Raw genomic sequence first — 25996 nt, forward strand, 5'->3', positions numbered from 1 at the left:
CCGGGAGTGGCTCAGGGGCTGCTGGTCTGGGCCTCCCTTCTCTGGCTGGTCCAGCCTCTCTCTTTGATTGCTCAGGTGATGGCCTGGCTTGCGCCCGGCGGAGGCAGGGAATAGAGTTAGCACCCACGCTTGGGGAGCCCTGACAGCCCGTTTAACAAGGTGTCCAACACCCCATTTCCTCTGCACTTCCTCTTGCCTTAATCCTTTTATGCGAAACTCGCTCAGGAGCAAGCCCTGTGAAATTGAGGCCTCTCTGTACACATTGCCTGGCCGCTCCCTGCTCCTCCCAGGGCCCGGCCCCCTCCCATCCCAGGGCGCCTGGAAAAAGCAGGGCTGGGCACAGCAAGAGGACCTGGGTGCCCTTAGAGGGTCACCCCCAAGCTCTGGAGGGTGGGTACCTTAGAGTCCCTGACCCAGGGGCGGGGCTTCTGGAGCTGCCTCCTGGGCCTGACGCCCAGGCCACCCTTTGCTCATCCCCCTTCGCCCTCTTCCCCAGGTCACAGACCCTCCTGGGTTGGGGGCCTGGAGCCCAGAGTCAGAACTGGAAGAAGAAAGCTCCTGGTCGTTCCAAGTAAACCCCTGACCCCAGGCCCTATCCTTTCCAAAAAAGAAAACCAAATCATTAACATTTTAGCATTAACACCAGGGGTGGGAGATGAGAGGGCTGCAGGCCATCAGCCAGGGTGCAGATAAAAGCCAGGTTATCTTGAATGCGGGTGATGGGAACGTAAAACGTTATCACTCCAGGAGAGGCAAGTGGGAAAAGGCAGTGGTCCAGGCCCCCACCTTCCCCGCTTCTGGCCTTCCAGCCAGCACCCTTCACGCCATGTTGGATTTGGCCTGGCTTCCGCTCGATTGCCATGTGACACTGGCATACACCTCAGCGTTCCCCCGGGAAACATGGAGCTGAGACTCCTCCACTCAGGTGGGGATGTTGCAGGACGGGGACCCCTTCCAGGACCCAAGAGTGGGCTCTTGTCTAACACTCAGAAACGAATTGTCCGAGGAGACACACTCTTGCTGACAAAGCAAGAGACTTGATTGGGAAGGGGCGCCCGGACGGAGAGCAGGAGGGCAAGGGAATCCAGGAGAGCTGCTCTGGCATGTGGCTCACAGTCTTGGGTTTTATGGGGATGAGATTAGTTTCGGGGTTGTCTCTGGCCAATCATTCTGACTCAGGGTCCCTCCCGGAGGCACACGCATCGCTCAGCCAAGATGGACGCCAGCAAGGAGGATTCTGGGAGGAGGTCTGACACGTGGTGCCTCCCTTGGACCTTTCCCGAACTCTTCCGGTTGGTGGTGGCTTGTTAGTTTCGTGTTCCCTACCAGGACCTCCTGTAGTGAAATAGCTCAGGCAAATGGTTACCATGCCGCCTGGGCAGGGTGGGCGGGGTTTCAGCCAGTGTGCTTCCCCTAACAGGGAGATCCCCGGGTGTACTGCCAACACTCCACCCAGGTGGTGCTCCCAGCGAGAGGCTCCCCCTCCCCTTGTCAGACACGCTGTGCTCTACCAAACCTTATTCAGGTTCCCGAAACTTCTCCTAGGTCCATCTGTGAACTTCTTTGTAAAGCCCACTCTTAGCAAGAACCCACTCCAGTATTCTTGCCTGAAAAATTCCATGGACAAAGGAGCCTGGAGGCTACAGTCCATGGGGTTACAGAGTTAGACATGACAGAACACACATGCGCGTGCACGCGCGCACACACACACACACACACGTGGTTAAGTCCGTTTGTCAAGAGTCTCCCTTCACCCCTTCCCATATCTGATTGGGTCCTCATCCCTCTACCTTCCTCAAGGGGTGTCGGATTGCCCTGGTCTGTCTTCAGCATGAATCCTGGTGAGTTGATAACCCCTCCTTATCCCTGACGTTTCCTCTTAGTAGTTTTCCGTCCACTGATCCCCCCACCCCGCACCTGGCTTCTTGGTTACAAAGTCCCACTTGCTGATGCTGTATCTGGAGCTGAGCCCCAAATCCTCACAAAATCCCACCGCAGCAGTCCCTCTGCGGACTGTGATGGTCCTGAATCCAGTCTGCCTTACCATCTTTATCGAGTGTTAGGAGTATTTTTTCTTTAACTCCTTCCACGCCAGCTCCTGCCAGCCACCCCCTTCCAAGGCCTGCTGGTGGGGCCAGAGGGTAGAGGGTGTCAGGACCACATCCCTTCTCCTTTCTTCTCAAACCTGCCTTTGCTGTGGACACAGGGTGGGTGCGAGTCACACCTGGACAACTGGCCATGATGAGAAAAATAGCTTTGACTTGGGAGGCAGGAGGGGGTATGTGGCAGGGGCCAGGGCCCCCATGGAGCCCAGGCTGTCTCCCCATTTCCTCCCAGGGACTCATGGCCCCTAGCCTGGCCAGAGTGCATCTTCCCCAGGAAAGAGGCCTGTTGCCCTAGGCCCCCACCTCACTGAAGTATAGCTTGAAGGGGGGTTTTGTGGCTGTGCCCTTGGCGCACCCACAATTTCTAGGTTTGAGATGTCCTGGTGGGTTGTGCTGGGTCACACACCAGGTGGGCTGAGAGCATCAGCCAAGTGGGGCCACCTAAATATGATTTTGGAAAGAAAATACTCCTTAGAAAGCCCATAAGTAATATGGGAGAATCAGACATTCGTTGGCTTTCCTTACACCTATTTATCATTGAGTTGGTGGGTTTTTAAATTACATTTGGGGAGGCCCACCTAAAGTTTCTTTCTTTCTTTTTTTTAATGTTTTGGTCACACTGCCCAGCCTGTGGGATCTTAGTTCCCCCCCCCAGGCATTGAACCCATGACCCCTGCATTGACAGCACTGGGGTCTTAACCACTGGAGCACCAGGGAAGTCCCCTAAAGGTCTTACTGTAGCCCTGATGAGCGCCCCCCATCCCCACCCCCATCACAGGCGCAGCCTCTCCCTTCCCCTCCCTTGGTGAGGTCTGGGTGTCAGTCAGCACACACCTGTAGGCCTCTGGGAAGGCCCCCATCCCAGGACCTGGTTTGATAAAGGAAGGTAAAGACCCCCTGAGGTGTCCCCTTCCTGGACCGCCCCAAGGCTCTCCCCACCTGGAGGACTGTCACTCCCACCCACCCACTACTTCAGTTTTCGGGGTCACAGCATCCGCCCCTGTCCATTTATAGAGGAGGAAACAGACATCCAGAGAGCGCCCCTGACTTGCCCAAAGGAGACCCACGGCCTTGGCCCGAGGCCCTGCCCGAGGCCCTCTGGGCCCCAGGGCCCCCTTGAGCGTCTGAGGAGGGCCTGCCCTGCTGTCAGCCAGCTGCCTGGCCAGCACAGAGAGATGGCGAGGGTCTCAGGAGCAGGGAAAAGCACAGACAGAGACGGACAGCGGCAGAAAAAAGGGGACGACGTGAGCTGCGCCAGGAGACGGAGTGAGCTGGGCAAGGAGGGTAGGACGGAGACACGGAGAGAGAGAGGAAGACGGAGAGGCCTCTGAGGAATCCTGATCTTTAGAGCTGACTGATAAAAAGCTTGTTCCGAAGACAAATTCTTTCAGACCAACAGCTCCAATGAGACTTTCCGTCATTCCCCCTATCACAGCCCGACCCTTCCCTCCAGGAAGAAGATGAAAGAACGTCTTCATCGCCTTCCCTGCCTCCTGGCCTCCCTCCCTCCCTCTCTCCTGATTCTTTCTCTTCTCCTCCCAGGCAGGCTCACTGGCCCCCACCCGTTCTGTATCCCCATTTCCTCTGCTGTCCCAGCTCCCATTTCCCGCTGCCTCCCCCTAATTTCCTGTTTCTCTGGATCCAGAGCACCTCCAGCACCCAAAGGTATTCTCTTTGCTTTCTCCTCCCCTCTCCTGCTTTTTCTCCCCTGACTCCACTGACCCTTCATCCCCAAAGATGGCTCATGAGCAACGGCCCAAGGCTTTATCCCCTGTGTTTCTTCTTCTTTTTTTAGATAATCTATTTATTTATTTTTGGCTGTGTGGGATCTTAGTTTCGGCACAGAGGCTCTGTAGTTGTGTTCATGTGGGCTTAGTTGCTTCACGGCATGTGGGATCTTCGTTTCCTGACCAGAAATCAAACCGGTGCCTGCAGCCTTGGGAGGTGGAGTCTGAACCACTGGACCTTCAGGGAAGTCCCAGCCCTTCCTTATTCTTCGAGGCCCTTCTTCACTGCCACCTCCTCTGGGAAGCCCTCTGGACTCACCCAGCTGCCCCTTCCAAGCTCATCTTGCCCTGTAACAACTTGTACACAGGTCCGCCTCTGCTGAGACTGTGATTCCCTTGAAAGCATCAAATTCATCATTTCATTTAGCAAACATCTGTTGAGCACCTACTGTGCATCTGAGAATAGAATGATGATAAGACAATCTTTCTCTCTGCCCCTGGGACTCACACTCTGTATGGCATCTGGACCCATGAAAGGGTTATCACAGAGCGTGGTTAGCAGTGTGGTGGAGGGAAGTGATGGGAAGGGCGCACCTCATCCAGCACGGGGAGTTGGGAAGGCTTCCTGGAAGAGGTGAATGAGACTTATTCTAGGAATGAACAGGAGAGAGGAGGTCCTGGACCCAGGGCATTGAAAGCAAGAGAGAGCATCAGTCAGATGGGGACCTGCAGAGGTAGTCAGATGGGAGCTCTGGTGAGAGTGGCAGGTGGATAGAGGTGAGGAACCAGGCCTCAGTCATCTTTCTCCAGGGCCTTGGGCCAAGTCCATAGCCCAGAGTTGGTGCCAGATAAATTTTCCCTTTTTTTTGGCCACACCACACCTCTTATGGGACCTTGGTTCCCCCACCAGGGATCGAACACAGGTCCTTGGCAGTGAACATGCAATGTTATAACCACTGGGCTACCCAGGAATCCCCCAGGTAAAATGTTCAACACGGAATGAATGGGCAGTCCAGCTCATACACACCAATCAAGTGTCTACCATGTTCAGGGCCCTAGGGCTTGGGATAGACAAAATTTACAAGGAAAACAATAGTAAACAATAGCTGATATGTTTTACGTTGCTCACTGACTGCATGCTTGGGACCCTGTGTTTTATAGGTGTCGTCTTATGCATTCCCCGTGCCAGCCCTAGAGGGGATAGTTATGCTGATCTCTACAGCCTAAGAGGTATACTCAGGCTTGGAGAGGTGAAGTGAATTTTGCAAAGTCACATTGGAGCCAGTATTGGAAGACTGGCCTAACTGCAACGCAGTAGCCTCTCCCAAGACAAAGAAGGGATTGGTCCTGCCAGGCTTGCGGTCTGCCATCTTGCAGAAACCCTGCCCCGACCTCCACCCCCAGTCCTCTGAACTGCAACCTTTCCTCCTTGGGACCAGCCTTTCCAAGAAACCCATTGCATCCTTCCCTCCTCTTCTTTCTTTCCTCTGCCCCCACAGTCTGGGTACTTCCATTCCTCCCTGGCTGGTCCCCTCCCCACAAAGAGAGAAAAAATTGGAGTGAAAATGGATCTTTAAAGATACATGTATCCATCACTATTATTTACATTCTAATGTGCCTCAGTGGCTCCGCTCAGAGGGGGAAATGTAAATCAGGTGGACACCACTCCCGAAAGCCCTAAAGAGCTTGGCTCCCCCAAATTAGAATAGAAAATGCTCTTTTAAAATGCACCTTTAATATGTAAAAGCCTGCCGACCTGGGCTCTAAATAAACCAAACTTGAACCAGATGCCAAATAGAGTAGATGAAGGACAGGTGCGCAGAGGGTCCTGGGCTGGGGAATGAGGCCTAAACAGCTATTTATATTAATGCAAAGAAAGTTCAACATTCTTCCCCTTGATATATGCTGCAGTAGGAGGTGGTTTTTGTCCCACCAGTGAGAATAAAACGTACAGCTCATGATGGGCAGGGTCACATGTGCTAGATAAAAAGCTCTGGGTATAATATATGTCCCCGCCGAGTATTCTCGGCAGACTCAGAGTTAGATCTGCGGATGACAACGAGAAAACAGTTATTCAAGGTTAGACTCTGCTCACCAGGCTCCCCATCCTGAGGGAATGCAGCTGCCTGGGAATGGGCCCAGCAGAGCCCTGGCCTGGGGTCCTGGGACACTCCACTTGTCTTGGTATTGAGCTAGCCAGTGGGCCCTGCTTGGGGCAAAAGTCTGGGAAGTCTCAGAGGCTGCTGGCTCGAGTCAGGAAATGCCTCCAAATGCCTGCATGTGACCACTGTAGGGGGCTGGGGATGGAGAATTCATGTCTTTCCCCGTGGGGACACCCCTGCCCATCCCAGACTCCTTGGCTTAAAAGTGCTCAGGTAGGGAGGGTCCACTGTGCAGTGACTGCTTTGTACCCTTTAGGGTACAAGGTTTCCTTCTGAAAGTGAAAGTCACTGTCATGTCCGACTCTTTGTGACCCCATGGACTATAAAGTCCATGGAATTCTCCAGGTGAGAATACTGAAAAGGGTAGCTTTTCCCTTCTCCAGGGTATCTTCCCAACCCAGGGATCGAACCTAGGTCTCCTGAATTGCAGGTGAATTCTTTACCAGCTGAGCCACAAGGGAAGCCCAAGAATACTGAAGTGAGTAGCCTATCCGTTCTCCAGGGGATCTTCCCAACCCAGGAATCGAACCAGGGTCTCCTGCATTGCAGATGGATTCTTTACCAATTGAGCTATCAGGGAAGGTCCATGGTGGAGTGACTGCTTTGAACCCTTTAGGGTACGAGGTTTCCTTCTGGGGTTCTGAAAAATGTTTGGGGCCTGGATAGAGCTGATGTGTGACTGTACCAAATCCTCTGAATTGTTCGCTTTGAAGTGGTTCAAGTTTGTTATGTGAAGTTTAGAAATTCAGTTAAAGAAAATTCCAGGAAAAAAACCAACCAAACACCACAGACCAGTGCACAGCAACCTGGGCAGTTATTATAGCGGGCACATATGACTCGGGGAAGAGGTGGGCTTTCACGGATGTGTTCCACGAAGACCTGGCCTCTGTATGTGTAAGTCAGAATTCACCTATTCATTCATTCATTCATTTCATTATTCATTGGACAGAGTATAACTGAGCAACTGCAGGACCCTCGGGAAGTATAGGCTTCCCAGGTGGCTCAGTGGTAAAGAATCCACCTGTCAATGCAGGAGACTTGGATTTGATCCCTGAGTCTGGAAGATCCCCGGGAGGGGGAAATGGGAAATCGCTCCGGTATTCCTGCCTGGGAAATTCCATGAGCAGAGGAGCCTGGTGGGCTACAATTGCAAAGAGTCAGACATGACTTGAGCGTGCACGCAGGACGACACATGAGGGGAGGCGTGGGATGGAGAGGTTCTGGAGAATGTGAAAACGATAACAATACTTGTTCAGGTCAGCTGGGTATGGTGTATAGAGGGTGTGGGACAGTGGTAGGCAATCAAGAAACGCTGGCTTCGTTGAGCTGGTTGTTGGCAGTAATGTGTGGAGGGAGCGGAGGCCTGACGATGGCTGAGGTGCTAGGAGGGCCTTACCATCCAGGGAGGACCGGGCACATGGACTTATAAGCAAATGAGTAGAAGTCCACGTGAGCAGTCTACGACAGAAGACATGCAGAGTGCCATGAAGGGTATGGATTGCGATTAACCACAGAAGACTTCAAAGAAGCTCTAAGCCTTGACCTGGGACTCTAAATATCAGTAGAGGATTTCCCTGGTCATCCCAGGGGTTAAGAATGCACCTTGCAATGCAGGGGACACAGGTTCAGTCCCTGGTCGGGGAACTAAGATCCCACATGCCACGGGGCAACTAAGCCAGCCCGCCCCAACTGCTGAGCCTGAGAGCTGCAATAAAACATCCCGTGTGATGCAAATGAGACTTGATGCAGCCAAATAAATAGATGATAGGTAGATATATAAAAGACAAAAATCAGAATCTCCTCAGGAGGAGGTGTGAATGGAAAAGCATTTTAGGCAAAGGAAACAACAAGTACAAAGAGCTGGCTTGACATACTAAGGGAAGAAGGAGATACTCAGTGTCTCTGGGCCTGAGATGTGGAGCAGGGCTGGGAGTAGCAGGAAATGTGGCTGGAGGGTGGGCAGGGGTCAGCCCACTGACAGCCTTGCTAATAAGTTACATGCTTATTTTGTTGAGTATGAGTAACATAAATTGAAGAACTGTTTTCCTCTATTGAGGCAAGGTATGCATTTGACCCAAAGACAGCTAATCTCCCCACTAGACCTTAGGTCTGGTCCTAGCTGGACCTGCCAGAGGCTCTTTATTGGCGAATTTGTCAGGACTGGCTCAGTTACACTGTGGTAACAGACATCACCTGAATCTCAGGGGCTTAACACGACAAAGATCTACTTTTTGCTCATGTGAATTCTTTGCTGGGTCGGGGCAGTTCTCCGGAGCAGCTGCCGCCAGATGTGGATTGAGCATTCCAAGCCAGTTCCACCGGGGCACCTCCATATCAGCAAGTGCTTCCGTGAGGGACCGGGGAAGAAGACACACAGAATTAAAGACCAGCTCCGAAACGCTTCTACCCAGAAGGGACACACATGGGCTTCCCTCGTGGCTCAGATGGTAAAGAATCCCCCTGCAATGCAGGAGACCTGGGTTCAGTCCCTAGGGCAGGAAGATCCCCTGGAGGAGGAAATGGCAACCCACTCCAGTATTCCTGCCTGGAGAATTCCATGGACAGAGGAGCCTGGCGGGCTACAGTCCATGAGATCGCAAAGAGTTGGACACGGCTGAGCAACTAACACACACACTCACACACAGAAGGGACACCTACTCCTTCTGCTCACATTGCATTGGCCCATGTAGGTTTCACAGCCTTGCCTAACCTCCGTGGGGCCAGGAATATGACCTCATCCAGAAGGCAAGCAGAACCCAATACCATCGAACACTAGTAATGTCCATCACACGGGGGAAATGTGGTAAGAAAAATCTAGTTCTGGGGGACTTCCCTGGCAGTCCAGTGGTTGAAACTCTGTGCTTCCACTGGAGGAGTGCAGATTCCATTCCTGTTTGGGGAACTGGGATTCTGCATGCCACACAGCACTATAAAACAAAACAAAACAGAACTAGGTTACAGTGAGAGCAGAAGCTGACAAGAGATTGAGACACAGAGGAGCCACTGACCCCATGGAAGCCGTGAACCAGAGATGCTCGCAGTGGTTGACTGCTGAGCGAGCAGGTCTCTTGTCCCCAGTCCCTTGCTCGGTGTGGTCCTCACTTGCTCTTTAGTAATATTCCTCCTAGTTGTAAGCCTTGGGGATTCCAAGATACCCCAGAAGCCTTGTGATCTCCAGGAGTTGGGAGAGGATGCTGATAGTATGGAGGCAGGAGGAGGGAGCCAGCCAGATGTCAGTCCTTCTCTCCGAGATTTCAGCAAACCTTGGAGAAGGCTTTGTGCCAGTGGACCTGGGGAGTTGCTAACCAGGACCCACATTATCTTCTGGTGGATGTTTATTCATGACTTAGAAACCTCTAGTTGACAGAAAAGGAAGGCTTGGGTAGAGGATGTATGAGCGAGGCTGGGTTTAGAAGCCCTGAACCCAGAGAGCTAATTCCCCTAAGTTCTGGAGCTGGTGGATATAAGCTTGGGAGGGTAACGATCTGAGGAGCAGGGGACTCTGGGTGGTGCAGGGCTGGGGAGCAGTGCTCTCCGACTCCATCGGGTGACAGGGGGTCCTGGCAGAGGAGTGAAAAGCCAGTGGAGACCCTCTCAGGGGCATTTTGCCAGCAAGGCCAGATGCCACGGCCCTCTGCTAGGCCTCCCACTTTCCCTGTCTTTGGAGCAGGAAGGGTGTTGGGAGCGGGGTCATAACCCCTGCCCCTCATTCCTCTAACACCTCTGGATTGCTTCAGTGTTTGGCTCCCAAGGAGTGTAACCGATGCCACAAATCAGAGGTGGCAGGCCAGGCTAGATGTGGCCTCTGAGGGTCCTTTACAAGGTGGATGGGAATGGGGCGGAGGTGCCTGAGGCTGGGGTCGGGGCTGGAAGCCAGAGCAGGGAAGAAGAGATGCAGGAGAGAGAAGAAAGCTATGAAGGAGGAGGCGCTGGAGGGAAAGAGGTCAAAAGGAAGAGAGGAAAGGGAGGAAAGGTGTGGAGGGAGGGATGCAGGAGAATCAAAGGGGTGTGGGGAAGAAGAGGGGAAGAAAGTGGAGTCTCGCAGCACTCCAGGGCTCGGGAGTGAAGTTGGGGCACCCCGGCTGCCTGGAGGGGAGCCCCCGGCAGCCGGCCCTCCCGCAATAAAGGAGCGCACAGGAGGCCGCTCGGAAGATCTATTGGGCCCCGCAGTGCCATTGTCTTCAGAAGGAATTAAAAACAAATTGCTAAGGGCCAGCACATAATTTAAAGACTCACGGCAATTTTATGACTTGCTAATGTTCCTAATTACATGCCCGTGAAAGGCTTAATTAATTGGGGGATGTAGCAAAAAGTGGAGCCCGTGTTTGTTATCATGGTTCCACTGCATTGATTTTAGTGCCTATGGAGAATTTAGGGACTCTTTATTTGCACAAAGAAAATGCAAGTCTCTCGAAAAAACGCACATTAAGATCAACCCCTCGCTGCTATCTAATATACTTTCCTCTACTTAACCAAAGCGCTTGTAATCATATTTTGTAAATGTTGGTGCCGTTAATTGCATTGTGAGGGAAAATAGGTTCCGCTTGGCTGCTTGTGGAGAATTTTATAAAGTTCGTTCCCGGCACCCCATTCCAGGGGACTCTTCCTGGGGAACTTGCGAAGAAGTTGGGAGGCCCAGCCCCGGAAGTTGGTATGGCTGCCCTGAGTTTCTTTGCTCCCAGCAGCAACTCACAGCTCTGCTGTTGCTCCCTTTGCTGCTGGGGCCTGGATGGGGAGCAGAGGGCGCTGGAGCGGGAGTGAGAGCATTGGGCATGGAGAAAGGCCACAGAAGAGTGCTGGAACAGAAGACTGACTTCTGGTATGGGCATAGGCACACAGCTTCCCTGTGAGGCCTTGGAGCGTCCCGAGCCTCAGTTTCCTCATCTGAGAAATGGGGTAATGACCCCAGCCCCACCGATATCATCAAGCAAGGTGTCTTGCTGATCCTGTTCGCGATGCCAATTGTCTCGTTGTGTCTCGCTGTGAGCATTGTTCGTTGAGCCCAGGGTAGGCAAGGCGAGATCTAAGAAGCTAGAAGGAGACTCAAGGAGCCGTAGAAACTGCAGACACGTTTATTCTCTCCTGGCTGATACAGCCCTGGCAGCAGCTGGAATATCACACAGCATAGCCTGCCAGGGCTTTCCAGGGGAAGCTTATATATGCTTACAGAACAGCAGTAGCCCGTGGCCAAGAGAGTACTTCGTGACGCACACACGCAGTGATGTCAGTGCCCCCAGCTGTTACACAACCATTATTCACAAAGCGTGGGGCAAGAGCAAGAGGTCGTGCGGTGAGAGAGCCTGACCACACCATCTTGGCTAATTTGCTCTTTCCCTGCACCAGGGAATGGAGGTGAAGGAGGCCTGGATCTGAGGCTTGTGGTTCCTCTCGTTGGCTGCTGTCTCCCCTCTTCCTTCCACAGTGAATGACAGGCAAATTCTCCTTCAGCTGGGCATTGCCTGTAGGAGAGGGGCAAGCACCCCCTCTCTTTTAGAGGGAGTGTGCAGAAAGGTTCAACCAGAGATGCAGCGGGTCCTGGGAGATGGAAGGGAGGAGCAGCTCCGGTCAGCCCCTCTAAGGAATTAGTCTTGACACTGTTCCTCCCCGAGAACAGACACTCTCCTCCCTCTGGGCTCCCAGAGATTTTTTCCCCAGCCCAGAACCTTTCCCAGGAATTGTCACTGCCTGCTAACTGCAAACTCCCCTGGGAGGGCAGAGACTGGGCCTCCTGGCTCTCCATCCCCAGCAGGGACGATGACTATGGTTACTCCTGGCACGAAGGAGACACTTGGTAGCATTTCACTGAAAGAGAGACTCAGTGGACTAAGTCAGTAATTTGGGCCGGGGGCCTTGGTCAGAGGGGGCTTCCCAGGCTCAGCTCTTTATTTCTCAGCCTCTGAGGCTGAGTTTACAGACCAACAGGCTCCCCCCAAACCCTCCCCGCACCTCATACACTTACTCCTCACATCGTCCCCTGAGACCCCTCTCTGAGCAAGGAGAGTCTTCTTTTAGAGACAATTGGAGTTGGAACCTTTGGCTCTAACCTGGACCCTGTCACCTCCTTTCTCCATGTGGTAAACCAAAGTGGTATATATTTCTTTCTTTTGACTGCTCCCTTGTGACTTGTCCTAACCACTGGACCTCCAGGGACTCCCCAGTCTTTTAAATTTATTTTTTATTTATCCCCTGATCTTTTTTATTTTATTTTTTTAAATTGCTTTCCAATTTTCTTTTAAAAAAATTTTTATTGGAGTGTAGATGATTCGCAATGCTGTGTAACTCTCTGCTGTATGGCAAAATGAAGAGCCACACACATACATATGTCCACTCTCTTTTTTCAAATTCTTTTCCCGTACAGTTCACCACAGAGTATTTGAGTAGAGTTCCCTACGCTATACAGTAGGTCCTAGTCTTTTTTCTTTTGGTCCTAGTTTTTATTTTTCTGGCTGCATCACAAGGCATGTGGGATCTTAGTTCCCTGACCAGGGATGGAAACCATGCCCCCTTGCAGTGGAAATGAGGAGTCTTCACCAATGGGCCACCAGGACAGTCCCCCAAAGTGGTCTTTTAAAAAAATGCAAATCAGATCATATCTTGCTCCTGTGTGTTAACCCCTAAGCCTTCTGATTGCATTAAAAAAAAAAACAAACAGACTTTTCCTGGGGACCTGCAGAACCCCTCACTGTGATCCCACCCCTTCCTAGCTCTCTCTCACCTCAACCCATATCACAGTCCCTCAAGACCATTCCAGCTGCTCATGGCTGCTCCTCAACAGGCCTAGGGCAGTCCTGCCTTGGAGCCTTTACACTTGCTGTTTCCTCTGCCTGGGATGTTCCTCTCCAACAGGAGGCCGGATCCTTCTCATTCAGGTCTCGTCTTTTCCTCCACAAGCTCTTCCTTGATCACCAGTCCGATGTTGCCTTCTTTAGTCACACTTAATCCCCTCTGACATCTCTTTTGACATGTTAAATAGAGACACTTGAGATTCCCTGCTTGAGAACTCCATAAAATGACATTCACAAGGACCACACCTGCCGCTCACTGTGTTGGCAGGCTCTCACTCACGGTTGCTGGTTTCCTTGCAGTATGTGTACTGTGTGCTTGGAATGTGGGCTCCAGCCTGAAGAACTTACTTATGACATTCCTGAGAGGCTTGAGTTGGAGGTATGTCCCTCCAAAGATAACCTGTCTTTCCTCAACCCTAAGGCTAATAATAAGGCTTCAGAAATACGTGAACCGTGAACTTCCAGATGTTCAAGCTGGTTTTAGAAAAGGCAGAGGAACCAGAGATCAAATTGCCAACATCTGCTGGATCATAGAAAAAGCAAGAGAGTTCCACAAAAACATCTATTTCTGCTTTATTGACTATGCCAAAGCCTTTGACTGTGTGGATCACAATAAACTGTGGAAAATTTTGAAAGAGATGGGAATACCAGACCACCGGACCTGCCTCTTGAGAAACCTATATGCAGGTCCGGAGGCAACAGTTAGAACTGGACATGGAACAACAGACTGGTTCCAAATAGGAAAAGGAGTACGTCAAGGCTGTATACTGTCACCCTGCTTATTTAACTTCTATGCAGAGTACATCATGAGAAACGCTGGACTGGAAGAAGCACAAGCTGGAATCAAGATTGCTGGGAGAAATATCAATAACCTCAGATATGCAGATGACACCACCCTTATGGCAGAAAGTGAAGAGGAACTCAAAAGCCTCTTGATGAAAGTGAAAGAGGAGAGTGAAAAAGTTGGCTTAAAGCTCAACATTCAGAAAACTAAGATCATGGCATCCGGTCCCATCACTTTATGGCAAATAGATGGGGAAACAGTGGAAACAGTGTCAGACTTTATTTTTCTGGGCTCCAAAATCACTGCAGATGGTGACTGCAGCCATGAAATTAAAAGACGCTTACTCCTTGGAAGGAAAGTTATGACCAACCTAGATAGCATATTGAAAAGCAGAGACATTACTTTGCCAACAAAGGTCCGTCTAGTCAAGGCTATGGTTTTTCCAGTGGTCATGTATGGATGTGAGAGTTGGACTGTGAAGAAAGCTAAGCGCCAAAGAATTTTGAACTGTGGTGTTGGAGAAGACTCTTGAGAGTCCCTTGGACTGCAAGGAGATCCAACAAGTCTATCCTAAAGGAAATCAGTCCTGAATATTCATTGAAAGGATGGATGCTGAAGCAGAAACTCCAATACTTTGGCCACCCAATGTGAAGAAGTGACTCATTGGAAAAGACCCTGATGCTGGGAGGGATTGGGGGCAGGAGGAAAAGGGGATGACAGAGGATGAGATGGCTGGATGGCATCACCGACTCGATGGATGTGAGTTTGAGTGAACTCTGGGAGTTGGTGATGGACAGGGAGGCCCGGCGTGCTGCTATTCATGGGGTCGCAAAGAGTAGGTCATGACTGAGCGACTGAACTGAACTGAAGTGAAGGCTAATAATACCAAGCTTGAAAGTGAAAGTTTTAGTTGCTCAGTCATGCCCGACTCTGCCACCCCGTGGGCTGTAGCCCACTACTCTCTGTCCATGGGATCTCCCAGGCAAGAATACTAGAGTGGGTTGCCATTCCCTTCTCCAGGGGATCTTCCTGGCCCAGGTCTCCCATGTTGCAGGCAGATTCTTTACCATCTGAGCCACCAGGGAAGCCCTCCATTTTAATTCACTTATTGCCTTAGGTTTTCCCTCTCTACACGAGTGGTAGACAGTAGGTCTATACTCACAAGAACGCATGCCTGTGGTTATGGAATGCTCATCAGAAGCTTTTTTGTTTTCTATGAATCCAAGTAAAGACAGAAACATTAAGTTTTTCTGTTGATTTCCTTTATGTAGGTGGATCCTTACCCCCAATCCACAAATTCACCTTGTTACTGGGGATGTAGCTTTTCAAGGGTCTAGACTTTTTGGGGGGGGGTGGGAGATGAATATCTCACTCCCATCTCCCCACCTTGTCTCCTGACCCCCGTAAGCTCTTTACACCTCAAATTTGCCAAAACCAGCAGTAGAAGCTTCAAGTCTCCAGGTTCTTCCCTGGTTTTGACCCCTGATAATTTCTCACAACTTTTGCCACCCTGTAATAGGATGTTTGTTATATTTGACTCCACATTTCTAGGTGCTCTGTATTAGAAGTTTGGGGCAGGGTGTCCAGTGCATCATTGAGGAAGGGAAGCCCCTCTGTCAGGGGAACCACTAATTGAAACTGCGCACCCTGGCCATGCATCATAGTAACCATCTGCATGAATTATCTTAAACAGGAGGTCCTGGTAAGGAACGCAGAACTAACAAGCTACCACCAACAGGAAGTGTTCGGGAAAGGTCAAAAGGAGAGAGGAAACTCCAGTCCTTATGTCCTGCTGACTTCCCAGAATCCTCCTCACTGGAGTCCATCTTGACACACGGGCAACCAGGGCTGTGGGCTGCGTGACGCACGGGCAACCAGGAAGGACAGCGAGTCAGAGTGGTTGGCCACAGACAACTGGAAACTAACCCTATCGTCATAAAACCTGAAACCTCGAGCTATGGGGCAGAGCAGTCTTCCGGGGTTCTGTTCCTCTCCTGTTCTGCGCCTGGGCACCCCTTTCCCGATAAAGTCTCTTGCTTTGTCCGCACGGGTGTCTCCTCAGACAATTCATTTCCAAGTGTTAGACAAGAGCCCACTCTCGGGCCCTGAAAGGGGTCCTCCTTCCTGCAACACCTCGGGCGCTCTCACTGTGCATTTTGAAGTCTCTCGGGCACCTTGTCATCAATAGCACTTGTCATTACTGATGATCATCCTCTGTTTACTCATTTACTGTCTGCCCACTCCACACAAGACGTGAGCTCCACTAGGGCAGGAAACCCTGCTCACTGCTGTCCTCAGGGCCTAGAAAGGTGCCCGGCTCCTACAAGAAGCATTTGTTGTCAGAGAGCCTAGATTCGGATTCCAGCTTAGCAACCTGGGATAGTCACCTGGTCCCTCTGAACACAGTTTCCTCCTTTAGGCAAGGAGAGTAATAACTCCTTGTGAAGATGAAATGAGATGATGTTTGTCAAGCACTTCCTTGAGTCACTGCCAGACACAGTAAATGCTTAACTGTGACTGATGGCTTCTGGGTGAGTCCCATGTCACCTGGTCCCACCCACCTCCCGTGAAGCCAGGTCTTCCTACCCCTAGGTTCTGCCCATTGGAAATCCGGGCTCCTGCCTTCACTCCTCTGCGCTGGAGCTGGGTGGCCCCCTCTGATCTCACAAATGCAAGGGATGAAATTCGCCTCCAATACACAGCAGGCCCACATGGCCTGCATCACTAGAACCCCTCCTCCCTGCCTGGTGGGAGGTGAGTGGCAGGGGGTGAGAGAAAGGTGCTCATTTGTGTAGACAGGGGTGGGAAGAAAACCTGGGAAGAAGGGCTGGAGCGGGAAGCCAGAAGGACTCAGGGGGTGATGGTACAGAGTGCCTAGCGGCATCCTGGCTCTGCCACTTATATCCTGCTGGTCTTGGGTGAGATACTTAACCACTCTATGCCTCAGTCTCCCCATCTGTAATATGGGATGATAGTGCCTACTTCATAGAGCTCTTAATAAATAAGTGTAAAGTGCTCAGAAGTGGGTCTGAGATTTATGTGTTAATTTTTATTATGTGTACTTTGTTCACTGTTGACTTTCCAGAATCTTACACAGGACCTGGCACATAATAGGCGCTCAAAATAAATGTTTTGGGGAGCGAACAGATGCATGGATGGATGAATAGACTAGCCTGAGGGGAAGTATATATATTGGGCACCTCAGATGTGCCCTATGAATTTAGCTGACAATCCTAACAGAATTTAGAGCCTGCCACATCCTAGACACCCACAGTGCTGGGACTGGAGTGTTCTGGGAGGTCATCTCGGTCAGGTGTGGGTACCACAATCCCCAGGGGCTTTTCCAAATTCCTGCTTCCCTCGCCTTATGGAGCAAGACTCTGGTCACCTTGGCTGGGTATGGAGGGGCTGAATGTTGATTTTGACAGCTCTGTCTGGTTCACTGTCCCTGATCTAATCTGCCAATCTCACACTGAAGACGGGGAAAGTGAGGCTTGGAGAAACACAATGCGTGTGTGAGGTCACGCAGGGGATTGTGAAAGAGCTGGGACTCCAGCTCATACCTCCTGAGTCTTGGTCAGGGGTGTCTATTACTGGTCTGCTTCCCTGCATCCCCCGACCTGCACCCCCCACCCCTGCCTGACCTGCAACACTGAAGCAACACAACTATTTGAAGTTTTGTTTGTTTTAATAGGAAGAGGATCTCCATGATAAAGGTATGGGGAGGACTTAAGGGACCCATGGGCAGGAATGAAGCTGCCCTAGGAAGGGGGAAGGCTGGGACTGCAATGCCTAAGAGGCATCAGAACCTTCTCCCCAAATTTATCTCCTCTTAAATTATCCTTCACCACTCAGAGCCTCCCGCCTCTATCCTTATTTTTTAAATTATCTTTTTTATTATAAAATATTTCTCACACAGAGAAAACTATAAACAATAATATAATGAACACCCAAGTCTCTTCTACCCAGCTTTGTTAAATCTTAATGTTTTGCCATTTTTGCTTCAGATTTATATTTTCTAAATAAACAAAACATTATGGATTCCATGTCTCTTCCTCCTGAGGCTCATTCACCTCCCCAGAGGGAACCACCCTCCTGAATTTAGGGTTTATTCTTTTCAAGCAGGTTTTAACTTTAGAGTATCAGTACATAAGCACTATACTGTATGTGTCTGTATGTTTCTCAGTTTTCTATGAGCTTTATATATTACATCCTGCATGTAAACTCCCTTGAGTGTTGTGTTCAGCATGTTTTGGTTTTATCCCTGTTGTTCCATGTCGTTCTGTGCCATATTCATTGAATGAAGGTATATGCCTCAGTCTATCCTTTGCTTATGAATAGGCTGTGATAAGCACCCTTGCACAAATCTCCTTGTGTACACTTGCAAGGTTTTCTCTGGGCACATAGCTAGGAATGGAATTACTGGATGACAGGTTTATCAATTTTCTGTTCTCGCATCATAAACCACCCCAAAACTTGGTGGCTTCAAGCAATATCCCATTTATTTGCGCACAATTCTGTGGGTTAGGTAATTCAAGCAGGGAGGACTTTCCTGGTGGTCCAGTGGTTAAGACTCTGTGCTTCCAGTGCAGGGCGTGAGGGTTCAGTCTCTGGTCTGGGAAGACCCCACGTGCCATGGAGCAGCTAAGCCCATGTGCCACAACTACTGAGCCCAATGCCTAGAGCCCACGACAAGAGAAGCTGCCTCATTGAGGAGCCAGCTCAACGAAGAGTAGCCCCTCCTTGCCGCAATAGAGAAAGCCCATGAGCAGCAATGAAGACCTAATGCAGCCAGAAACAAATGAATGAATTAAAAAAAAAAAAAAGGACTCCACACTTCCAATGTAGGGGGCATGGGTTTGATCCCTGATTGGGGAATTAAGGTCCCACATGCCATTCAGCAGGACCAAAAAAATAAAAGTAATTCAAGGAGGGTACAGCGGTAAGCTGTCTCTTATGCAGTGCCTGAGGTCTCAGTCTGGACCCCTTGGGCACCTGGGAATGTTCAGCTGGGATCACATGTGTGGGGCCTTGGGTCTAGCTGTCAGAAGTGTTCCTCAGGCTTCTACATGGTCTCTCCTTCTGAGTAGCTTGGGCTTCCTCACAGCATGGCAGTTTCAGGGTTTCAAGCCCCATTGTGCAAGTGCATATTAAGTCTCTGCTTGTCTCACTCTTGCTAATAACCTGTTGGCCAAAGCAAGTCACATGGCTAGGCCTAGAGTTCAAAACAAGGGTGGGTGTGGCGTACTGGGTGCTGTAGTTCACGGGGGACCACCAATATGAGAGCCTACCATAAAGCACAGCATCACCAGTCTTATGAAATATGGCCAAATGGCTCTTCAAACAGGAAGCATCGATTTATAATCTCCCAACCTGTATTTTTTTTTTTTTTTTTGGCTGTGGTGAATCTTCATCATTAAGTCTCCTGCCAATGGTGTCTGGGTGTCTACACCAATATGAAAGTATTACTAGACTTTGAATTTGGTGGCTTCTCTTGTTGTGGACTGTGAGTTCTTGGGTGCACGGGCTTCAGTAGTTGTGGCTCCCAGGCTCTAGGGCACAGGCTCAGGAGTTGTGGTGTGAACCCAGCCGCATGCAGGATCTTCCCCGGTCGGGGATGGGACCCACGTCTCCTGAATTGGCAGGCAGATTCTTGACCACTGAGCCACCAGGGAAGCCCTCATAGTATTGCTTTAGTTGTACTGTCCTGATAACTGGTGGAGATGATTCTTTTTTTTTTTCCCAGCTTTTATTGAGATATAATTGACATTATAAATTTAATTTGTACAAGATGTCAAAGTTTGATTGTTCTTTCCTGATAACTGATCATTTATCTGTGCTTCCTATTCCATGAATTCCCTGTTCCAATCTTTTGCTCCCTTTTTTTCCCCTGTCAAGTTCTTTCCCTCTGTAATATTAACTTTCAGCTGTTTATATTGTCTGCATCCCCGATTCTTAAATGCTGAGCCTGACCACGGAAGTCAGGCTCCAGGTCCTCACTCTGAGGATGCTAGATTAGAAGGCTGAGATGGAAGAAGCTGGACCAGAAACTTGGATGAGGGGTTTGAGAGGTGAAGTTTCCTTGGTGTATGACTGTAAATGGTCTCAGCCTCTATCCTGCCCCCCTGGGGTCTCAGCCTGAGCTAGGATGCCGATGGAGAAACCCCAGGCTCCCCATTACTGTTCAGTTCTCACACAGCCCCTGGCCATTTGGCTCCCCGCTTTCTTTCCCATCACTTCAGGTGGCCCTCCTCCAGCACACAAGGCCACCACAGTCTCCCTGGGGAAACTGGACAAGGGTCAGAGCATGACAAGATGAAAGGCACCGCGGCTCAGCAGCGTGGGAAAACTATGTGCCTCCTGGGCACTGGATGCTGACCCTGAGCAGACCCCAAACCGCCCGCCTCTGTATCTTTCCTGCCTCCTTCAATGCCCACTCCATGAAACTCTCCCTCTGACCCTCCTACCTTCATATTGGATGCAATCCATCCCTCTTCTGACGCTCCCTAGAATCTTATTACACCATTTATCACCAATTTATAGACTCAGATGTGAGTGCCAGACAGGACAACATCATGCAACAGACAGACTTAACAGCTTGGGGTACCTCTAAAACAAAACCCAACCCCCAAAGTTCAACTTTAATGAACTGGACCAGAATTTTGCAAGCCGAAAACCTAGAAAGAAGTGATGTCCAGTTCAACAGCCAGTAGTCATGCGCGACTGTTTCCATGTAAATTTAGATTAAATTCAATTAAAAGTTCACCTGCTCAGCACACTATCCACACGTCAAGTCTCAAGAAGCACAAGTGGCTACTGGCCACCACAGGGCCACTTCCATCAGTGCCAAAAGTTCTGTTGGTCTGTGCTAAATTTTTGTTAAGTCTTATTTATTTTTATTTTATTTTTTTGGCTGTGGTGGATCTTCATGGCTAAGCCCGGGTTTTCTCTAGTTTCGGGGAGTGGGGACCACTCTCTAGTCGTGGGACTCGGGCTTCTCATTGTGCTGGCTTCTCTAGTGTCCGAGCTCAGGCTCTAGAGCAAACAGACTTCAGAAGTTGTGATGCACAGGCTTAGTTGCCCTGCACCACGTGGAATCTTCCCAGACCTGGGACTGAACCTATTCTCCCTGCATTGGCTGATGGATTCTTAACCACTGGACCCATCAGGGTAGTCCTAAACAGTGCTGCTTTTTATTTGTTCTGTGTTTCACGGTTTAACACTGTTTCTGTTTTAAAACACCTCCACTGGGGGAGAAACAAAAATCTCTTCATCATGTAGGCTTCCAAAGACCTCACTATTGCCCTGGTCCCAAGCCATGAGTTCGCTATGTGACTTTAAGGAAGTCACCCCCTCTGGACCTCGGCTTACTCGGCTGTGAAATGAAGACACTGATGTAGAAGGCCCTTCCATCTCGGAATCAGTCGGGTTCCACCTCAGGGAAACAGTTATTTGAGACGGGCAGGAAGAGCAGAGGGTGAGCAGGGGAGGGGGGCAGAGGGGGGACATCATTAAGGGCTCCCAGATTCTTGCCTTTGATCAGGTGGTCTGGAGGGAGGTGAGGGGTAGTGGGAGGGAGAGGAAGGAGAGGGCCAGGTGATCGGTCAGGTGCGAGAGGCAGCTGCCCAGCTGGAAAGAGCAGGGTGAGTCTTCCCCTCCAGGCTCTTTCCACTTGGGAATGAGCCGAGTCTCTACCCAGAGGGCTGGTGGTTCCTCTCATCCCTCCCTTATTCTAAGGGGGAGTTCAGTACACAGAGAGGGTACCCCTGCTCACCCCAACACCAGCTCTCCAGTCCTCTCAGCCGCTTAACAAACATAAAGGCAACGTGAGGGCAGAAGGGCTTGTGGGAGAAGGAAAATCGGGGTCCATTGTGGAATCCTGAATGCCTGTGCATCCTCCCTGTGCGGGTCTGGGAGGGACGACGGGGCCCGCTGACATTAGCCACTTTGAGATGCGAAAACAGCAGCCTTTTATGGAGCTGTTGGCTTTGGGGACTAAAGCATATACCTGGGTTTATGACCAAGAATTGAAAGTTGTCTTTGGGGTGGGAGTAGGACTTTCCAATAGGGAGAAAGTCCTGGATTGGGGATCAGGTTTCCAATCCTGATTCCTTGGATAAGCTATTTAACCCTCTCAGAGCCTCCATTTCCCCATCTGTAAAATGGGACACCAGACACAACAACACCTGTAAGGAAGAAGGGAGACCAACCACACGGGTAGGTACCCAGTTCCTATCGGGGAGCATGCATTTTGGAGCCCTCTGAAATCCAGGCTTGCTCTCCTGCACGGGACCCTCTGTGCACACCCGCCCTCCCACAATTACTCCTCACCCACCGCTCTGACTGCACGGTGGGGAGAAACCCAGGCCCCTTTGATCTCCCAGTTCCGAAGCACCTCTGGAGGGGTGGCTGGGCAGAGGGCATGAGCGGCCAAGCCTGCTTGGCTCAGACCCAAGAGCCCGGGTTTCAGAGGTGAGCTTCAAAGGCAGGACTGTATTAATGTGGCTTCTTTTGTACCTGCTCGAGGAAGGAAAACAAGCCAGCGCCCCCTTCCTGCCCCAGGATGGCAGCTCAGATCCAAGAGATGCCCCTACCCCCGCCCCCGCCCCCTATTCATGTCCCACTCCGGTCAGTTTGATCTCTCCATCCGCAGGATTTCTGTCTCACCAGAGCCATGATGAAGGAGCAGATTATGGTGGACCCTGCCCTGGTTCACCTGGGCCCCAGGCTGCCCCCGGGGTGTGTGTGATGGTGACGGGGGTGGGGGCAGGGAGTGTGAGGCGAGGAAGGCCAGGACCCACAGCTTTCAGGGCAGGGGGAGCAGCGGTAGTGAAGCAGAGCGGGCAGGGAGTGGGCTGAGAACTAGGAAATTGGCTGGGAGTGGGGGCAGAAAGGTGACTGCTGGGGGAAAGCTTGGGGAAGGGGGCCACTGAGAGGGACATCCTGTCACACCCTCCGCCTCCCCAGCCCTCAGGGGAGGCCGCTGAACTATCACCAGACTGCAAGGCTCCTTTCTGGCTCTTCCTTTGCTGGCCACACCTCACCCTGTGGGACCAACATGGGAAGGGGGCCCCTGCCTGTCTCCCCCACTCCAGGGACCGTCTGTGCCAGGATCTCTGTGAACCCACAGGTGCCCTGGCTGGGCGCCAGCAAGCAAGAAGGGTGAGGGGAAGGTGAGCATCCAGCCCCTTCTACAAGGGGGGCCAGAGTCACTCCAGTGGAACTCGGGTGGGGCAGGAGGCAGCTGGAAGATGAATGAAGCATTTATTCTTCTGTCAAGTAACCCACACCTTGGCCTGAAATCCTGGGGCCCCTTGAAGAAAAGCCTCCCACTGCCTGGTCCTCTGAGTTGACCCTTCCCAATAGGAGAAGCTTTGGTAGTTCTAGAATCTTGGGATTGGCTTACAGATTTTATTTGATTTCTAAGTGGAGCCCCCCATGCCTATTCAAGGAAACAGTTCAAGTGTTCATCCATCCATCCATCCATCCTTCCTTCCTTCCTTCCTTTCTTCATCCATTCACACAGCAATATTTCTTTGAGCACCTACCTGTATCAGGCATTCTTGCCACAAGTCTATCATTTAGGCATGATTATCCCCATTCTAAAGAACTAAGAAATAAGAACTAAAGAAATAAGAATGAAGAAATAAGAACTAAAGAGCCTCTTGATGAAAGTGAAAGAGGAGAGTGAAAAAAGTTGGCTTAAAACCCAACATTCAGAAAACTAAGATCATGGCATCTGGTCGCATCACTTCATGGCAAATAGATAGGGAAACAGTGGAAACAGTGACAGACTTTATTTTGGAGGGGGGCTCCAAAATCACTGCAGATGGTGACTGCAGCCATGAAATTAAGACACTTGCTCCTTGGAAGAAAAGTTATGACCAACGTAGACAACATATTAAAAAACAGAGACATTACTTTGCCAACAAAGGTCCGTCTAGTCAAAGCTACCATTTTTTCCAGTAGTCAGGTGTGGATGTGAGAGTTGGACTATAAAGAAAGCTGAGAGCCAAAGAATTGATGCTTTTCAACTGTGGTGTTGGAGAAGACTCTTGACAGTCCCTTGGACTGCAAGGAGATCCAACCAGTCCACCGTAAAGGAAATCAGTCCTGAATATTCACTGGAAGGATGGATGCTGAAGCAGAAACACTAATACTTTGGCCACCCGATGCGAAGAAGTGACTCATTGGAAAAGACCCTGATGCTAGGAAAGATTGAAGGCAGGAGGGACGACAGAGGATGAGATGGTTGGATGGCATCACCGACTTGATGGACATGAGTTTGAGTAAACTCTGGGAGTTGGTGATGGACAGGGAAGCCTGGCGTGCTGCAGTCCATGGGGTTGCAAAAAGTCAGACACTACTGAGCAACTGAACTGAACTGAACTGATCCCCATTCTATGGGCTTCCCAGGTGACACTGGTGATAAAGAACCTGCCTGCTAATGCACGAGACTTAAGAGATGTGGGTTCAAGCCCTGGATTGGGAAGATCCCCTGGAGGAGGGCATGGCAGCTGACTCCAGTATTCTTGCCTGGAGAACTCCATAGGCAGAGGAGTCTGGCGGACTACAGTCCAGGAGGTCGCAAAGGGTTGGACATGACTGAGGCGACTTAGCACACACACACACACATACCCATTCTATAGGTGAGGAAGCTGAGAGTCAGAAGGGTTAGGAAATTCGCCCAAAGTTATAGGGCAGCGAGATTGGTAGATCTGTTAGTTCAGGGAGCCCACTGTGTTGCCTGGTATGTTCTGTGTCTTGGTTCAGCTGCTGTGGACCCTGAGTGAGCCCTTCTTTTGGGATGCAGCTACAATTGGATTATCTTGGCCATACACACTCATTAGGCTTTCCAGCTGGCTCAGTGGTAAAGACTCCCCTGCAATGCAGGAGACACAGAAGCCTCAGGTTCAATTCCTGGATCAGGAAGATCCCCTGGAGAAGGGACTGGCAATCCACTCCAGTATTCTTTCCTGGAAAATCCCATGAACAGTGGAGCCTGGTGGGCTACAGTCCAGAGGGGTGGCAAAAAATGTGAGGTCCATGGACTGGCTCAGGGCTTCATTTTTCCTAGCTGCACATTAGTCAGTATTTTAAAATATATATGAGATATTTATTTTAAAAAGACCCTCCCCCACCACCCACCTAGCCCCAGGAATTCTGATCTAATCACCCTGGGCTGGACCAAAGGCATCAGTACTCCTGAAAGCTACCTAGGTGATGTAGGTGTGTGGCCAGGATTGAGAAACCCTTGAATGAGAAGACTGATGGCTCATTCCCGGGGCTGAGGGTGCAGCCCAGCCCCTTTCCCAGGCTTGGAGACTCGGCCTCAGCGTCTCTGTGCTCAGGGTGGGTACACTGCAAAAAAACATGGGGCAGCTGTCTCTTTAAGGAGATGGTGCCCTGGGAGCCAGCAGAGGGCCAGCCCCAGGGGCCCGGGTGGCAGAGAGCAGGCCAGGGAAGAGTAGATGCCTCTGCAGGAGCTGGGGGAGGGTGGGGAAACTTCCCCAGGGAGGCAGGGAGGAGGGGAGACTCGCCTGGGGCAGGAGCGGAGGATAGAGGTCCCTCCTTTTCTGGAGAGAAGCAGCTCCTTGGTCTGATGCTCTGTGACCAGCTCTGGGAAGGCTGGCCTGGGAGGGACAGGGAGAGACCACGCAACCGCAACCGTGGTGCCTCTGGGGAAGGTGAACCCAGCGCCCTTGGCCACCTGCCCTGCCATCGCTGCACTCGGCGTTCTTACACTCGGTCCCCACGTGGGAGGGGGGTGTCTAGGGGCACCTTGATTCTCCTTCCAGAAAGATCTGCTGACGGAGACAAGCTTCCCCACCCCCACCCTCCCTGGCTGTGGCTGGCGGGCACCTCCAGCGGTGCGGGTTGGGAGGGGCCTCTGCCCTCCCTCCGTCCCCTGTGCCCACGACCGACCGCAACGCTGTCAGGCTTCAGCAATCCCAAGGTCTGTGGGAGCTGCTCAGAACTTGGGGGCACAGGGCAGGGGGAGATGGGGCTTTTGAGACTGGGGCCTGTCCTTCCTCTATTCAGATTTTAGCTAAAGCCAGGTTTCTGCAACTGTGATATGGGCAGACACATCACTTCCAGGTCTTGTTAAAATACAAACTCTGATTCTCGGTAGAGAGGGCTCTGCATTCCTAACAACCTCTCAGGTGATACTGCCGGTCTGTGGACCACACTCTGAGCAGCAGGGGGCTGGTACTCCCCTATGTCTGTTCTCTGAGCCCAGCCCTCTGATGGGCCTGCAAGCAGTGGGCATTCACCAAGTCAGGGCCAGGCGGGGCGGACGGCCACCAACCCCTGGTGTCTCCAAGGAACAAGTGGTCCTCACCAGCCTGGCATGTGGCACCACGATGGCTCAGGGCCCAGAATGGGAAAACATAAAATCTCATTTCAAGCCCCAGTGATGGTTTGGTTCAGC

The 25996-nt window shown here is 51.1% G+C and overlaps 1 long non-coding RNA gene across 1 annotated transcript; it reads left to right on the forward strand.

The window, feature by feature from the left end:
• Positions 1-1736: 1736 nt before the first annotated feature.
• On the forward strand, positions 1737-15610 carry LOC112583799. The gene is made up of 2 exons (XR_003108041.3): positions 1737-1841; positions 15257-15610. It is a non-coding gene; the product is annotated as an uncharacterized LOC112583799 (long non-coding RNA).
• The last annotated feature ends 10386 nt before the right edge of the window (positions 15611-25996 follow it).

Source organism: Bubalus bubalis, chromosome 3, assembly GCF_019923935.1.
Source record: "Bubalus bubalis isolate 160015118507 breed Murrah chromosome 3, NDDB_SH_1, whole genome shotgun sequence".
Lineage (NCBI taxonomy): Eukaryota > Metazoa > Chordata > Mammalia > Artiodactyla > Bovidae > Bubalus > Bubalus bubalis.